The following is a 6,112-nucleotide window of genomic DNA, read 5'->3' on the forward strand; positions in this document are numbered from 1 at the left end:
AATATTTGTTAAAATTATTTTCTCAGGCTATAAGCTCCATCCTAAAAAATGCTCCAGATCTCATTCATCTTATGACATCATCTGTCAATCATTACTCATTTAATAGTGAGCTAACAAGATAACAGTGGTATGTAACTTCCCGCAGCTCAGCACACGCTCTCAAAGGAATTGCTTTCTTTCATACAATACCTCCACATTACCTTCCTTTTCCTGGTGATACAGCACAGAGCAGCTCCTATGTTGGTATTGTATGGTCTATTGTAAACTGTGGTTGCTATGCAGGTTGAAAAGTTGTCTTTATTGGTGGCAGCGGTGGGATTGCATAGGAAACGACGATTATGAAACGAGGTAAATACGTCGCTGTTTTCACGAAGTGACGGTAGTGAAAAAAAATTGCAATGCTCCCCAGGGAGTGGAGAAAGTGCATACATCGTGTGTGGGCAAGCCAGATCCGATGAGCGGGGTAATAATGTAAAGCGCTTAGAAACTAGGACATTCCCGACGTATTAAGCGCTATATAAGCAAAAATATTATTGTTATTATAATTATTCTGAATTTTCTTCAGAATTGAACAGCCCTTCTTATTATAATGCATTTATTTTTCAGATTACCCTCTGTTCAGTGGCTCGAGACTGAGCGGGAACTTATTCGAGTCACATGGGTACTTCAGAAGGCATCGTCATTTGGAAGTACCCTTCACTGAAGCGTCGAGGAACCCTCAGACGTAAAAATGACGGGTCCTTGAACATAGGAAAGATCAAGAAGTCAAGCAAATTGGGTAAGATTGGAATATGTACGTGAACTAGTATAGAAAAGGAAAGAGTTGATTTAACAAAATGAACTTTTTCCGTTTTCCCAATTTCGTTTCTTTAGGCACCACTTTCATGTGTAAGGAAAAGCTTAAGCTCAAGTTTCGTTAGATTTCTTTTGTTCTCTATTCCCCCCCCCCCCCCCAAAAAAAAAAAAATCTAGTCAGTTCAGAATTGATAAGTAGAATAAAATAAGATAAAAAGCAGCCTTTCATTAGGTGCACTGGCAGAACAAGAAAATGTTATCATGTCAACAAAGATAATCAAAGACAGCTTGTTTCCTCTTCACGACAGTCTCTATTTCTGAAGACCATTCCATGTACGTCTGGAATCTAGACCAGTCCGGGAGGTCCTCAGCCATGATGTCACAAAGAAGACGAACATCCACCGTTCTTACGGAGAGAAGATCGCCCTTTCAGCTGGGACTCATGCGATAAAAAGACATTCTCCTGTGGCATAGATACAGGGGATACGAGAGGGACCCTTCGATGGTCATGGTCTCTCGAATGGTTTGACCCACCCCCATGTCACCCTACTGCTTAATCTAAATTGATTAGATATTGAGACATATAATTTCAAGCACATTGTAATAAATTAAAACATTATCTTAATGATATCACCGGGTCATGCTAACAAGAAATTGAATGACCATGATGACAACTACGTTAAATCTTCATGTACTGAAACGATGATTCCATATTCATACTGAAATTTCGATAGACAAATTTACAAGGATAGGCGCATTTATACTGTCAAATACCTCATTTTGAAAAGTCGCGATGTTTCGTGCACCCGGTTACACTTGTGCTGAAACATCACCGACGGAGCTGTTCAGCGATGTTTTGGCGTGTTTCGGTTGGTAATGCGCATGTGCAGTCTTCCCGACCTTTGACCCCGGCCTGCTATAAGATTTTTAGCGCGCGCAATTTCCAGCTAGCGCTATAGCTAGCTAAATAGCGATACATCCCATGCGCATGCATGCGATATGTTTTGTTTATCTCGCGTGTAGTATTTGAGGCAAGAGTGGATAAGTTACGAAGTACGGACTACGGCTGCTGATTCAGTTTTCCCAAATTCAATCGAAATCTAGTAGTAAAACGATATGGGAAGGTTAAGAAAATCATCGTTGTTAATTGGAATTATGGGAATTCGCCGACGTCGTAGGGAAAGTGATCGTCGTGCTCGTTTTTTTAGGTACTTTATGAGGCGACAGCAAGAGCTCACCAACCTCATTTTGACCCTCGTTCTTCTGTACCCACTCATTTCTCTGAAGCCCTTTTCCCCACGTTTGCAGGGACGCTTGGAAGTCTGGTGGAGGAGCTCTCCCTGCCTCCACATCGAAATCAAGAACTTCATCTCATCATTATTTAGTCCAATGGGAATTGTTCACTTCCATATTAATTAATCTAACAAAACACTCAAATACTACTACTAGACAAATATGGCCAGACGGGAATAACGAAGATTGAATAAAGGATGAGTTAACGGAATTGGAACAAACGGAGCTGAATGAACGGATAACACGCGCGACGATGGAAATGCTATAAATATCACACGGGAAGAACGTGGTTTAAAAGAGCGCGGGTAACAATCCGGAAGTGCCGGAAGTCACGTGCCTAACATCGCGATGTTACAACTGCGAGCGGTTATACTTGCCAAACACGCCAAAACACGCCAAAACACGCCAAAAGATCACACTTCGTTTTGGAATGTTTGGGGCTTGGCATGTCTGCCGGTAAAGCGTAGTTGCCCTTGGTAACATCGCGGCCAGGCTCCGGTTTGGCATTTTTTTGGCGTGTTTGGATGACAGTGTAACTGCCCCTATTGTTGAGTTTGACATGGTTGGCGTATAACTTAAAGCTTATCTGCCATAGTTTACAGGAGGGATTAGAGCGCCCTGCAAGGTCACTGGACCGGTGGTTATCTCATCAACTCAGCTCTCAGTTAACATAAGAAAAAGAGGATCATGGGGGACCAATGGTCACCGATTAGGCATTGTTTGTTATATAGAGGGCGCAAGTAGCTACAAGTAGTGCAGTGGGCCTTTAAGTTGTCATCAGCGATCTGTTGACGACAGCATAGTAAAACCCTCATTCATGACTGAACTTTAGGACCTATGTGTGATACAAAATAAAATGTATTTCTTATCCATAGTATTAGAATGAGCCGCAACGCAACGTTGTATTGAATGCTGGAAAGTGAAAAAATGAAGCTCAAAGTCTAACATTACATTTACAATACATGACAATGGTTGGTTGAGCTCAATGTATTTAATTGTTCTGTACTACCTTAATTATTGGTCTGTTGCTCAATTGTCATTTTATACTATAAATTATCTTAAAGAAGAACGATTCTTTCTTCAACCTGTTCAAGGAATGAAAACTTGAGTTTGTGTAAAATTTAATTTTCGAGCGACTTTAAGTCGAAAATAATATTTAATTTTCGTTTTCCTTTCAAGAGAAAGAAAATATCAATTTCATTTCATTTATATTTGATTATTTTTTTAGAAAATGATGAATCAAATTCATTATTTGCTCATGAATGAATTATGAATCAATAACGACAAAGTCAATAAATTCATTGAAAACATGAAATGTCAAAACGAACCTGAATATTATAAATTGCTCATTTTTTCTTCTTCTGAACATTGTGTCGTTTGATTGTCAGGGTAAGAGGGATGATAGGTAAGGAGAGATTGGAGAGAGAGTGGGAGCGGTGAAGATAGAGGGAGGAGGTGGAGAGAGAGAGAGAGAGAGAGAGACAGAGAGAGACAGAGACAGAGAAAGAAGGATAGAGAGAGAGAGAAAGAGAGAGAGAGAGAGAGAGAGAGAGATGTGCAAAAAGAGGGAAGGGGGCGAAAAAATTTGCATGACGCCCTGACCAAAGTCTTCTTGCATACATTAACAATTGTGATAAGATAAACGCAAATTTTATTATTAGGGTTTAGTTTTGGAGTTTATTTCACTGCAATATTCATGCATTAAGATCCCAGGTCATAAAGAAAGGGTGAAAAGTAATTATAATTTAGCTTTTTTTTACGATTCTATATTCAGACTGATTACTACTATGTAAAGTGCATTCTCTTTTATACAATCCATTTGAGTGTGTGGAGTTGTGCGTGTGTGCGCGTGTGTAGGTATGTGTTGTGGTGGAGTTCATAAGTCGCCTTAAAAATCATGCCATGATTTCAATGGATAGAAAATGCAAATCGAATATTTCCCTACACGATGCCAGCAAAATAACCAACGTATAATTTAAAAAGGACACTAGTAGTACAGTGCTTCATTTGAACAACTTTATTCAGAAGTGAATTAAAGAAAATAGACCAAATAATTCCAAACGAAAATCAACACTTATCATTCTGTTAAATCTGTTAAATGAATTGAAACATAATTCGTGAACACAATTAAGAGAGATTTGCCTCTTACAAAAATAGAAAATCATATCAAATCAAATTTTAAGATTAATCACCAATAATATCAAACCGTTTTTTTTTCTCAAACAAATAGTACGATGAAATAGTTTCTATAAGGTAACAAGAGGTGACAGAAAAGGATAACCCCAGTCTTTACAGAAAACGAATTGTGTAAAGCCAAGTACTTTGAATTTAAAAAAAAAAGTATAACAACTCAGGAGAAATAAATAGAAGACATAAAATAACACTAACACAATTTAAAGAGAGGATTACGTTGAACATGATCGCAAAGAATTTCAAGAAATCAAGCTTTATAGGGCCATTTCAGTACCCCTATTATGGCGTCTGTGTATATAAACCATGTTCGGCTTGCGAAGTATGTCACTGTAATGTTCACACGTTTTAAACAGGTGGCTCACAAGGTTATTAGAATTGCTTTGCTTTGCAATCGTGAACTAATTTCTTATTCGTATACAGTGTTCAAACGAAACATAAAACGGGACGTGCAAGATCCAAGGTCCAAGAAAATATGACCATGATTACAATGAACGAAACTATCGCTTTAAACAAGAGATTAGAATTCTCTTATCGTGTAAAAGACAGTGTCAATAATAAAGAGAAACCGGCTATTTATGCCGTTGCGAAAGATCTCGTTATCCTGTCCACAATCTGGATACATTTTGCAATTTTTAACTAAAAAAATACACAATTGCAATTACTTTCGAAATATCAAATTAAGAAAGTTGCGATAGCCCCGTCTAGCTGTCATCTTTTGAAACGTACGAACATGACAATGATGTACATGACTTGTAATACGTAATCCGACATTACAAACATGATTTATTAGGACATACCACGGGTTATATATTGAAAAAGCTCTTGACTTGATTTTTCGAATGTAGTTGCGATTGTGTTTTTAATACCAGAACTCTTTTTTTAAATCGACAGTGCACAATAATTCCATCAAAATAAGTAGTGATTTTACGTGTAAACAGCTGTTTTCAACACACACACATATTTTTGCAGCATATTAGTAAAACTATGTCCATATTAACACATCGCTTAATTATATAAGCTCACCATCAGAAATCAGCACTATTTACAATATTCGTTATAATCATCATCAGTTCTGAACACGTTTCCGAAGTTTTCAAATCCGGATTTCATGTTAGAAAACCCGTACATATCATAATCATATAGCATGAAGAAAAAAAAGGAAAAAACAAATTATAATGAATTGAACACATGACTGTTTTTAGTAAAACTATGTCATATTAACACATCGCTTAATTATATAAGCTCACCATCAGAAAATCAGCACTATTTACAATATTCGTTATAATCATCATCAGTTCTGAACACGTTTCCGAAGTTTTCAAATCCGGATTTCATGTTAGAAAACCCGTACATATCATAATCATATAGCATGAAGAAAAAAAAGGAAAAAACAAATTATAATGAATTGAACACATGACTGTTTCAACTTTCAAACGTTAACGTTAACGCGTACTTTACGCATGGCAGGTTGCATATAAACTCATCCTACTATTAATCAACTTGTCGCTGCAAGATCAAAACAACCACCAATTGGTGAACAAGCATTCCATCAAACCAAGTTAAATGCACGTAAACGCACTTAAAAACGCACTTAAAACAGAAAGTAAATGCACTTAACGCAAAATTGTAAACAAAACAAGGATATGATAGTAACAAAAGCTCATCAACACATGAGGTGTTGTACATATTAATTGACGCAAACATTTAGCGTATAAAATAAGTGTCACACGGCGTTTGCTCCATCATGAACGATATAGCACTATACATATAATACATGTTTGCGAGTGCATTAGTGAATATGCACTGCACGTCAGTGGCGGATCTAGAGGGG

Source organism: Strongylocentrotus purpuratus, unplaced genomic scaffold (genome assembly GCF_000002235.5).
Source record: "Strongylocentrotus purpuratus isolate Spur 01 unplaced genomic scaffold, Spur_5.0 spur5_scaffold_3, whole genome shotgun sequence".
Taxonomy (NCBI): Eukaryota; Metazoa; Echinodermata; class Echinoidea; order Camarodonta; family Strongylocentrotidae; genus Strongylocentrotus; species Strongylocentrotus purpuratus.